The 13,326-nt window shown below is 33.0% G+C and overlaps 1 long non-coding RNA gene across 1 annotated transcript; it reads left to right on the forward strand.

The window, feature by feature from the left end:
- The first annotated feature begins 9,959 nt into the window (after positions 1 to 9,959).
- On the forward strand, positions 9,960 to 13,042 carry LOC145123839 (uncharacterized). Its single transcript, XR_013715353.1, has 3 exons — positions 9,960 to 10,435; positions 10,796 to 12,243; positions 12,387 to 13,042. It is a non-coding gene; the product is annotated as an uncharacterized LOC145123839 (long non-coding RNA).
- The last annotated feature ends 284 nt before the right edge of the window (positions 13,043 to 13,326 follow it).

The raw sequence follows: 13,326 nt of genomic DNA on the forward strand, positions 1-13,326 counted from the left end.
TTCGTCCGCCAAGAGTTTGTTATACTCTTTTTGAGTCTTGATCGTTTGGTTTGTTCCAGAGTGAACAAACGGACCCAATGTAATTGCTTCCCAGATCAAGTAGCCATTATCTTCAGATCCAACTACGTAGTCTTCGAAGTGATGCGCCCACACTTCATAATCTTGAGTATAAAGAATGGGAATTCTTGTAGTTGAGCCAATATTGTTGGAGATGTTAATTGGATTGATTTGAGAGTCATCGTGAGACATGATGAACTTGTTCTGTTAGAATCAGACTTGTAACTTTGAACGTAGGGTTTTATCAAACACTTGAGATACCGTCGACTGGAGGAAGACAGCGTCTTTTTATTGATAAAAGCGTAAACCCTAAAGGATTCTTCAAACAGAAGAGATGCGTATGTATTACACAGTCACATGCTCTGATGCCAATTGTTGGAATAAAAGAGTTGTAGATCGATAGATTTCAAACAGAAAAACAATATTTAATCAAGCAAAAGAACACGAGAATGGATCAATGGCGTCGAATGATTAATAACTCACACCTCAGAAGAGCTCGATGAAGAACTTCGACTGTAGAGGTGTGCTAGGGTTACAATGCAAGTAATTAATGAGAACGATCTCTTGAAAAGCTATACATGCATGCAATATTTATATGCTAACCCTAATAGTTATCCACGGTTGAACAGGCCCAAACCGGGTAAACAAATTAGACTTAAGACCGAGCCCAAAGACGCAACACCAGACCCAACAGACCTTAATAAAACAAACACGTTTTAAGGTAATCAGTACTGCGGGATGTCAATTCAAAAGACAACTGTGTACTTATATTTTCCCATTAGTTTCATTATGTGACAGTTCCACTTGAAAGTTAATGCAAACTATTTTCGAGTCAAGATAGTTATAAACTAGGGAAAACTTACATTTTACAAACGACAAACAGAACAATCGAGTCTAGTACATTTAGAAGATTGGGGCCTATAATGCTAACCTTATGATTCCTTAGTGTATGCATTCAGGGATATATATTAATCGGGTCTGACAGGTAGTAGGATGTGTGCTTTCCGCTTCATTTCCTGTTCCTTGTTTGGTTGTGGGCTTAGAGCATATTCACCCAGCCTACTATCTATCCGATCTTAGATATATATATGTCCCGTATACACCAAGTAATCATAAGGGGTACCAGGTATGTGCCAGGTCATAGGACACTAATTCAATGCACCGTTTTCTAGTACAAAACATACTTTTCAAATAGAACACTTTGGTATATAAAACTAGAAACTTACCAGTAAAGGGTTTAATCCATTTTATTAAACCAGTATAACTTAAAGGACCTTAGGTGGTAAATTCTATAATACCTTAGTTTATACATCAAGGTTATATATAATTAATAGCCGATAGGTAGTTGGATGTGTGCCTTCCGCCTCATTTCCCGTTCCTTGTTTGGTTGTGGGCTTAGGGAAGGTTCACACAATTAACTATCTGTTCGATATTAGATTATATATAGCTAGTATAAACTAAGTGATTATAGAAGGAACCACTGTGGTTACCATTTTTATTATAAGAAATAAGGGTTTTCTTAAAGAATCTTTTCATCAAATATAAATGAACTATTACAGTTAACTCCGTGAGTACCAAGTAAATACGCCAGGGTTATATACAATGAGGACCTAACAAACCATGGGATGTGTGCCTTCCGCCTCGTTTCCTGTTCCTTGTTTGCTTGTGGGCTTAGGGCAGATACACACAACCGATTGTTTGTTTACTCTGGGTTTTATATAACTTGTATCCATTTAGTACTCATAGAAAGGATTGTAGAGTCATTTTTACTTATCTTTCATCAAAGCAGGAAATATAGGATTTTCTGGAGGAACAGGCGAACTTTTCTAAACATAACTTACAACTTACTACAACTTTCTTACTACTTACTTACATCACTAAAACTTATGAACTCACCAGCTTAAATGCTGATCTACGCTTTCAAAATAACTTGTATTCTCAAGTAACCCATAGACAGGTACGCGCACTGGGATTCAGAAGATGGGGCAGTATAGCTTCATGCCTTGTTTTGTTATTTACTTTTGTATCCTATGTTATGTGAACACATACTTTGTAAACACTTTCTTTCTAATGAAATGGTTGTTTATTACTTTGATTACTATGATGCATGTCTTGTGATACTAAGCATGACGTCCTCCACCCCAGAACGTTTCTGTCGTTCCGGTTTTGGGGTGTGACATTCAAGTTCCATGTACCTCCCACTTTCTTTGTCATTAGAAGCTTGCTTTCTACTAACTTAGCTTTTATAGGAATAAAAGAACCTATTCTTAGTGGGTTTGCATATAACAATCTAAGCCACATTTAGAGTATTATATATACAAATATGTATTTAGTAGATTATGGGTTTAGAAGCTTTAGTCCAACATCGACTTCAAATCCATAAAAAATTAAGTAAGATGAGGATGGATCCTTTCCATACTAAGTCTTATAAAGTGTTTAATCTACTTATTAGTTGGTATTTGTATTCAAGATACAAATAATACTGATTGAAGTATTATCCCAAAAGGATTAAAGGAGGATATTTCTACCGATTAGAAAGTAAATCATACCAAGTAAGATTTAATTCATCCTTTATTATCATTAAGGCCTTAGATGGCTCTTACCGGTTTATATCTCAACTTTTGAAACTTTCAACAAAAATTTCACAATTATATTGTACCATGTAAAATATAATTAAAACCACTATAGTTGTTAATAAAGTTGATTTGGTATCTTGTGCTTAATCTCAGACATTCATTAGAAAGGAAGTCATACACCAAAGTGTATAGTTCTTTAATTATTTTCTCTACACCTTAGTGAAAATATCATTAGGAATCCTTTACATATAGATAAGGTTCACATATGTCAAATAAACTACATTATTTGCCTTCAAAGATCCCTTTCTTGAAGTTGGAATATATGAATGTCATTTATATAATAAAGATAACAATATCAAAGATGAGTTTTATTTAAAACAAGTTTAAGTCAAAACTGATTGCATATAGAACTTAATTTTATTTATAAAATGTTCATATTTACTTTGCAATTCTATTAAGAGATCTAGTCTCATAAATAGAAGTTAATCATTTCAGAATATGAATATTATCGTTATGAAAAACGATTAAGTAAATGATCAACATTTGAATAAAATAACTGAGACATAAATTTAGACATGCTAAATTAAAACATACATTGTTCTAAAACAAATATTGTTTTACATAACAAGTACTTTATGTTCTAAGCATAAATAATAAAATAAACTCTGAGAGTGTAGTTGCAACTTGGTTGTGCCCAGCTTGGTTACTCTTAAATAAATATCTGCAAGCCATTTACAAATATTAGATTAACATTTAAGTACCAAGTACCTAAGTGTTATATGAAATGTATGAGTTCTATCTAGTAGATACTAGAAGTACTAGTCTCTTCCATATTTTCTTCGCAAATAAGAGGAGTAAATCCTCTCCCAGTGTCCAGTTTCTTTACAAAAGAAACAAGATTCATCTATGTGCGCTTTAGTAGATTTCTTGGGCTTAAAGGTGTTCAGTCCATAAAAACATGGGCTTCCTGGATCACACTAGGTGACTCTTTTAGCCTTGCATTATTTCAATGTTTAAACTAGCTTTAAATTAAATATCACTGTATTTATTGGAATATTGTTTGATCTGTTATATCATCATATATATGTTTAAATTATCCAAGACTTCCTAGAAGTCAAGAATAACTATTCCTAGCTTGATGTTAGAATCATCTTTAGCATCACAGTGATGCCTTTACTAGGTATCATGTTCAGGTTTAATTGCTCAAAGCAAATATTTTAGGACTAGGACCTTTAAGTGTATATAATTTCATATATCTCAAGAGATTGTCTCTTAAGACATGAACCCATTCATTGAAGTTGTATCTATTGAATTTTATTGTTTCATTAAGTCATTAAAGAAAATGATAATTCATGATAATGAGAATGGATTATTTAACTACAAAAATTTAACAAAAATTCATTTTGTATTTTTAATATTTAATCTTTAATAATTAATACCCATTTAGTTTCCAAAAACATTAATTATCAAAGTATAGGATCCAAGTTGCAAAAAAAAAATAAAGGGTTAGGTATCCTTTATCCCATTCATTTGAATTCAACCATGTAGATATCGATTATCAATTATATCTTGCTATATAATTCCTAGATTTATGGGATCTCTAATAAGAAATTTAATTAGACATGTTTGATCCCATCTATGCCTCGGAACTCTCTTGCTTAGGTATCATTTATCACAAAAGATTTACAATCAAATCATCCAACTTGAAAAACTTGTGTAATTGGCCTATAACTTGGTTATAGAAATCTCGAAGACATCCTGGCCATCAAAAGACAACTCTAAGCGGTTAGGTATCCTTTATCCCACTAGTGCATACAAGAGATGTGTGGATGTTTTTCAAAAGGATTGCATAGATTTAAAGTTTGTAAAATAAAGGTCTTTATATGTTTTATAATTCTAGTTTAAAAACATATGATGTCATGGTTATTACATGCATATAATAAACCATACTATCAATTTTCAAAAGAAAATCACTTTTAAAGGTTCTATATAAAAAACTAGTTTTTATATATAATTTGACGCAATTCAATTTTAATAACCAGTATTAATTTTGAGTTCATTTGAACCTTTTATATCTTTAATAAAACTTCATTTTATTACTTATATATTTGGAGTTTGTATACATTACAAAAATCATCATTTTAAAACTTATAATGGAGTATTTCAAAAATTGTCGTTATTAACGATTTTATAAAATCGTGTTTTATTTTGTTTAAAATAATAATTTGTTACATCTTATGTCCAATTTTGAAAACCCAAACTCCATGTGATGTTTATTTTTTCCAAAATTAATTTATCATGTGAAAAACTAATTTATCAACCACACATAATAATTACATAAAATAAACAACACAAACATGCATAAAAAGATATGTGCATAAACATAACCAACTAATGATATTTTTTATGAGCCAAAACAAAAGATGTCAAATCCATTCCTAAATGGACATTTAAGGGGACAAAAAATCTTCTTGTAATGTTATTGTAGAAGCTCTCACTTGAGTAAACATCCATTGCTTGCAAAAGATTGGAAAAACTTCTTGAAGGCTAAAATTCAGCAACTGTCGCTAAAAGTCCAACAACCCTTTGTAAGCAGCATTAGTGACACTTTTCAGAAAATGTCACTGAAAATCCTGCACACCTTTTAGATTCGAAAATTGCTCTTTTGTCTTCAAAAAATGGTTCCAACTTCATCTCTTGTTCCTTTTTTGTACAAATAAATTAATTCTAAAAACTAATCTATTACTTACAAAAATAAACCAAGAAAACTAATCTATTTAATCTATTACATACCATATGAATAAATAAATTATTACAACCATTTTATAAAACAACCAACACAACAAACACAATGGTCATTGGATAGTTTATGCACATCATATACATCAACATACACATAAAATAACATTTGTTTTTCTAAGACAACTTTAAATGACAAAAGATACATGAAACTTTTGTCACATAAATAATAAATATAAAGTTGTCATGGAAAATATGTATGAACTTATTTTTATACAAAAACAAGTTATCAATATTCTCCAAAAACTAAGATTTTCAAAAATCAAAATATCTAACCAAACTTGCAAAGTAGCTCTGATACCAATTGTTGGGTTTTAGTTCAAAAATAGTTTCATAAACTTGAAAAATATGGCAACGGAAGACTTAAAATTTTGAACATAACATTTTATACCTACCAAGGATCTTCTTGCAAGTTATAGAAAGATAAAATATCAACCATAAAAAGGATGAAGAAATAACAACTTTTGTTGTTCTTTGGATCCTCTTGGGAGGCTTGGAAGTTGATGAAGAATGTGGAACCTTTGACACACCAACAATGACTCAAGTTGATGTAGATGCTAGTCCATAAACTCTTAAACCCTTAAGCTTTAAGTTCATAACCAATATGAACTTAAAGAGGGCATGAAGATGCAAGTAACTTCAAGAAATGATGAACAAAAGAGAGAGAGAGTAACCTCCTATAAGGAGGTTACGGTTTTAAGAGGGAAGAATGAAGCACCCAATTCAAGAGTGGAAGCCCCATATTTATATTGTCTTAAAGTGAAGTCTTTAACCATTAGGTCCTTCCACTTTAGACGAGCATGTCCCTAAACCTTACATGTCTCCCATGCATGCACCATGCTTCATTTCTTTTGAATAAACAAATTGAAAGTCCATCCCTCATTATCTATCATCATTTTCAGCCATAATGAAAAAAAAAAAGAGAAGAAAGAATTTATATTTTATAAACTCAAAGTTTATGAGATATAAAATTTGGCTTTTGCTAAAAGATAAAAAGCTTACCTAGTCCAAAATGTTGTACATGACTTAATAAATCATACAATATGATATATTATGTTACTTGCTAATGAAAACTATTATTTCCATGAAATAAACAATTTCCAATTTAATTATAATAGCTTTATTGAATATTTGTTAAAATCAATTTCTAATAAATAATCAATTATATCAAGTTGTTGTTAGTGTGACATATTAGTATCATATGTTAATTAGCAATATCACTTTAATATGAATATTAAGCATACTAGACCTTTCAGCAGCGCCCCAAAAACTCTTCGAATTTTACATATGGGAACTTAGTGGGAAAATCAAATTCTTGAGGGTGATTATGGTAAAACTGACGAAATTCGTTAGTTTTGGAAACCCTAAATCCTCATTAAACTCCGGATTTCCCTGACTTGCTTCCAAAGCAACCCATGACGCCCAACCTAAGAGGCAAACTCTAATCTCATTTATTATATATAAACGGCTCTTCTCTTTGAGAAGACATACGAAAAACGATTAGCTCTCTTTTTCTTCAAACGAACATAGAATCCTTCTAGCAAATTGGCTTACGAATTCTGTGCCTAGATTCGTACGTGTCCTATTAGATTGTCCTAGGCTGAATTTCTTGCAAACCAGACATATGGTAGAAATATCAGTTCGGAAAGTGTTCACACGATCCAAGGGGTATCCAGATCTCCAACATAAATCCTAATTCCTCCAATATAAGCGACTACAAGCCTATAAGTCTACTCGGGTGACTTGATACGACAGTCACCAAAATACTTGCAAATTGTTTGAAAGGAGTAATATATTGCATTGTGGATGAGGTATAATCCACCTACATAGAGGGTAAGAATATACTTGATGGGCCATTAGTGATGAATGAAATCTACTCTTGGGTAAAAAAGCAAAGAAGTCGATGTTTCTCTTCAAAGTCGATTTCGAAAAGGCGTTCGATTCAATTAACTGGGGTTACTTATATTCTGTGATGGATCAAATAACGTTCTGATATAAGTGGTGTAACTGGATATGTGGGTGTCTATCTAGCTCCAAGGTATCAGTGTTAGTAAATGCCACCCCCACAGATGAATTTCAAATTAAAAGAGGAGTGAGACGGGGAGATCCGTTATCTCCATTCTTATTCATATTGGCAATGGAAGGGCTACATGTTGCACTCAAAGGGGCAAGGGAAAAAAATTTTGATTCAAGGAATTAAGCTTCCTTACAACGGATCTGTGTTCTCTCACCTATTTTACGCTAACAAAGCCATTTTTTGTGGGTGAATGGGATCAAGGCTCTATTAAGAATCTATCCCGTATCCTTAAATGTTTTCAAATATCTTCAGGGATCAAGGTAAACTTCCATAAATCGTGACTGTTTGGCACTTGTATTGCGGAACCCAAGCTACAAAGCATGGCTCAAACTCTTGCCTATTTGAAGACTTCATTCCCTTTCATTTAACTTGGAGTTCTAGTGGGGGCTAACATGCTCCTTAAGAAGAATTGGAAACCAATAATAGAAAAATTCCAACCTAAACTATGTAGTTGGAAGGCAAATACATTATCATTCCGGGGGGAAACTAACTCTGATCAAATAAGTTCTCGATTGTCTACCTATGTACTACCTCTCATTATTCAAGGCTCCTCATGGAATCTTGGAAACATTGGAAAAACTAAGACGTAGATTTTTATGGGGCGGAAATGAATACAAACAAAAAAATACACTGGGTAGAATGTTCGAATGTTGTTGCTGACAAAAAAAAAGGTGGTCTGGGGGTAGGTTCTTTATTAGCTCAAAACATGGCTCTTTTTACTAAATGGTGGTGGCGTTTGAAAAATAAGCGTGGATGTTTGTGGGTTGAAGCAATTGATAATATACATAATTTGAAGAAGCATCCTTCTAATTACCTGGTAAGAAAAGATGTAACATGTGTTTGGAGTAGCATCTCCAAAGCAATGAAGAGCCTTAGTAAATACAACATCGACATAAAAAACAATCTCTTCTGTCTTGTTCCATGTTCCAACATCAAAATTCTCTTTTGGAACGATGTCTAGTGTGGAAATGTCGTTTTACAGAATTGATACCCTAACCTATACCGATTAGAATCCATAAAAGGTGCACTCTCATGGATCGTTTGTGCTGCGACGGGTACCCTTGGAAGTGGAAAATTAGTTCATTTGATGCTAATTCCTCACACAAATTACTTGACTCTTACTCCCTTATTGGCTCTCAAGATTTTGATATTCAATCAAAATTTGGTTTTCGTTTCAACTTATACACAGACGAGACATATTTGGTAAAAATAATGACGCGTTTGGTGGTTTCTAAACAATTCCAACTGATTAGGACCCCGATCTATTGGTCAAATCTAATACCCCTCAAAAACCAAATGTTTTATTTGGAGGACAGTTTTTGACAGAATTCTGGTGGGAGCTACACTTATTCAAAGGAGTATTATCATCCAACATCCTAATTGTCGATTGGGTGGATCTAATATTGAATCTACCAATCATCTTTTTTGTGGATTGTACTTTCTCTACAACAGTTTGGTATTTTAGATTCTAGGGTGGTACGGGATTCAACAAAATCTTTTTGCAAACGTTAGAGATTTAGTGGACTTTGTTGTGTCTTGGGGGAACTGTCCTAGAGAAAACCTTAAGTTTTATCTTCTCCACAATCTGGAATCTATGGCTAGCTAGAAATGACAAACTTTTCAATAGGATCAAATCCCGTCCAACAAAAATGACAGATCTCATCATAACCCAATCCTTTGAATGGTGCAAATACAAGGGTAATTTAGGTAGAAGCTAGGTGAAAGATTTGCTCCCCTTTTTAATTATCTTCATTCTTTTATATTTTTTCCTATTGTTTTAAACAACTATTTTACTTCCTGGTTCTCCCCTGTTTTGCCTTCTTAGCGACTTGCTAATGGTTGGTATATATATATATATATATATATATATATATATATATATATATATATACTATATTATAATACATACATCTTAAAGTCTTAAATATAAATTTTAAAGCCAAATGTAAAAACAAATTAAGCTCATTGTCTTAAAATTAAGAGGTGCAATAAAAAATACATAAGTTACTACCACTTAATGCATTAGAGTGGTGGGTGTGGGCAACGCCCCCACACATTACTAGGAGAAAAAGAAGGAAATGGCGTTAAGAGATGTTATGATGGTAACGGGAAGCAACGGGGATGTCTTTAACATGGAATAAAATGGGAGGGGGCGGTGTTCATTGGTGTTATTAGGTGTTATTAGGCATAATAATGGAGTAGCCTTAGAAAAAATAGACATGGCTCCAGCTAAAAGCTTGTACCTACCAACCCATGATGCATATCTCGTAATCTAATGGGTGAAAATAAATTAACAAGCATACATTACATCCAAGGGTCTTGCTATGTTTTCCAACACACGGATTGCCTACTCTTCTAACTCCTGGATTGCCAACATGTCTCCCCTTCTTAAAAAACTTTTCTTCTTAAAGGCTTTCCCTTATTCACCTTCTACTACCCACACGCACAAAAATGTTATACACGTTTACCTCAACCTTTTGAAACCCTTTTTCTTTAATCCAAACATTCACATTCTCCATGTTTACCGGCCTTTTCCTACTTTTCTCTCTGCTACCACCAAGGGACTAACACACACACACATATACACACTAAAACACCATCGGTTGCCACCATCACCGTCACCAATGTCGGTCACCTTTGTCATTTCTATCCCGACGATCCACTCCTTTTGTGAAGAGTTATCACCTCGCTTCTCCAACCGTCTACTACCCGATACCCCCTCCTTCTCTATAACCCTAAATTCCCACATTCAAACACCAGATAATACCCACACCGTTGCTGTAACCTAGCCTCTACCACCGCCACAATGCCACTGTTGTCACTTCTATCACTGCCGCCTTATTCCAGTGCTCAAAATTACAATACTGCACCACACATCGACGTTTCCTCTCCCTGTTGCATGCTCTGACTTCAACATATTTTGCTGGTAGGAACTTCTTTTGTATTAGATATGTGTGAATCTACCCTTTTTTTAATCAAGTCTTTATAGAGCGACATATGTTCTTTCGTTTTTTTAAATGGTTTTTGTTTCTGTGTCTTTGGACCTAGATTGGGAAAGATATTTAAGACCCCTTCCCTCTCTACCTCTCCACCTTTGAACATGTTTACAAGATTTTCAGTTATAGATTTGTTTATATGTGTATATAAAGCTGTGTGTAGTATAAATTTTTGTGTATTTTTATATTTTAAAATCCTGATATCTAAATGTTTTGTGTTTCATGTATTTAGATTAGGAGTTTTTAAATATAGATATCTAAATGTTTTGTGTTTTATATTTTCATATTAGGAGCTGGAAAGTAAAACCCAAAAGACAAAGAAAACTTATCTCTAATAGGCTGTTGTAGATATTTGTATATCCGTGTTTTTATAGTTAGATCTTTGTAGACTTGAGTTTCAAATGAGTTTTTTTTTTTTTTTCTTTTTTGGGTGTAGAAAAATAGAAAACAATGTTCTTAATGGTCATAATGTAGAACTTTTGTTTTATTGTAGTTACATAAGTCATATTATTTTAAAAGAACTTCATACTCATGTTTATAGGAGGTTTATTGTTTAAAAATGAATTTTTTTCAGTCACCTTTCAAGTGTCTTGAATCGTAAGGATTGATATTGTGTGATACCATAACTTGTATACGTATTTGACATTTTTATATGTTGTGAATAAAAAGGTAGGGATTCTATATGTCTAAAACAATTTAAATCACCAGATTATATTATATTAGTGTACATATTTTAAAACACTTTTTGGGTCATAAGTTTAAGCTTTTATTGAAAAATCATTTTAATAGTTTATTTTTTATGCATATAGTTAATAAAAACAATTACATGAGAGATTGTGGCATATGATAATATAGAAGGATGATGATAATGTTGATAACAAGGACCCCTTAGCCATTATTGATGACTTAAATAGCACGCCACTTTCCATATAATCTCAAAACAAATATAAATTAATTTGTAGATTTTAATCAATTAGATATAAAATTGATAAAAAATAATATTTGTAATTAAGTTTAGGTAAACGCATATATCTTACAAAAATATGGTCATTCGGTGACATTAGGTTTTAATTTGAACTATAGAAAACCCGATAAGTCGATAACGTTTGAGCTTTAATTAGTCTCAAACATAAATGAAGTTAGTAAATATTAGTATTTATAACTAAAGTTAAGTAAGTGACATGTTGGAAGTAATGTAATTTTTATATATTTTAATATATCAAATTAATAAAGTATAATAATTAAAACTTACAAATAAATTATTGACAAAATTGCAAAAATGTCACTGTGGTATGCATTTTTTTGGGGTTTCAGTCCAAACCTTCAGTCTAAACCTCGTTCTAAACTCTCTTTCACGATCCCTTTACTCTATTCCTTGCCAAAAACCCATCAACACCACCACCATCATCACCATTGTTGCTCACCTTCATTGTCACGCCACCATCAGAACCCAACTCCATGTTGCTCACCAACATACTTTACCTCCGATTGTTGCTATCAGATACAAACACTTACAGAAAGAGAAAGGGTAATTTCACGTACAACTTAAGATATTTTTGTAAATACCAACAGACACGCACAAAAAGACCCAAGATCTTTGTGTGAGTGAGCTTTCTGAAGTTCCAGTCATCGCTTGGGTGTTGTACAACATCTTTCAACAGGCGGTTAACCCGATCAACAAGATGAGGAATAAATGAGTGGTGGTTAGAATCTGATCAGGCACTCCAAGTTCGATCAGGTCTGTTAGAATCCTTTCCCTCTTGCGTTAGTTTCTCTTTGTTGTGAAAGTAGGTCACGGAGATCAACACAATCACACTCAAACTGTACACATCAGTTTTTTTGTTTGATTTCTTGAGCTTTGAAATCAATTCATGTTTCTAGGTAAAGATGATGAACAAATGATGACCAGAGGATCAAGGTTGATTGAAATCAGCATATCAATGAAAATGAATAACAAAATATCAGCATACCACAAGGACCAAACATGTAATTTACTCTAAAGAATTATAAATCGAAGCAAAAATAACTACAGATAGAGAAAGGTTAAGGCAGATCAAAGATTCAGGTCTCTAGTCTCGACTGATATTCTATCTGTTCTTTAACTTCAAGGGCTGTTGATTGTTGATGATAATGGGGGATGTGATCATCAGCTTAACATGATCCGATTCAGGATCAAGTAGTGGCAAAAGAAGGGTTGTGTCGGGGTCAGATTGAATACGTTGAAAGATCTGATACGGTGGAGGATGGAGGATCAATGTTGATTGAAATCGATTGGGATTTTTCCTTTTGATCTTCTATTTTATTGTGGGTGGGTAAGTTGGAGGTGAAGAGAATGGTTCCAGTCATGATATTGAGGAAGACGAAGAGGACATTGGGAGTGAATTTGGAGATTCGGGAAATCTAAGAGAGTGGGATGGAGGATGAATGAGTTCATCTTGTTATGTATGTTTGTGTGTGAAACGAGAGAGAGAGAGAGAGAGAGAGAGAGAGAGACATCTTTTATTTTTTAATTATTAAAATAAATAAATAGGTATTAATTTTTTTCATTTAAAAAAGAGGATATATTTTTTTAGGTGCAAAACTGGTCCCTTATAAATGAAAAGACAAATATACCCTCATGTGGGTGGCACATGAGGGTATTAACAACAATAACTTAACGAAAGTTAAGTCGGGGGACCAATTCTACGTACAAATTAGGCCAAAAGGACCATGAATCCAAAAAAGTCGAGGTTTGGACTGGAACCCCAAAAAAATGCATACCACAGAGACCATTTTTGCAATTTTGTCTAAATTATTTGATGTGACGAGTTTTGTGATTATT

Source organism: Lactuca virosa, chromosome 7 (genome assembly GCF_052849685.1).
Source record: "Lactuca virosa cultivar CGN04683 chromosome 7, Lactuca_virosa_CGN04683_v6, whole genome shotgun sequence".
NCBI classification, from domain to species: Eukaryota; Viridiplantae; Streptophyta; class Magnoliopsida; order Asterales; family Asteraceae; genus Lactuca; species Lactuca virosa.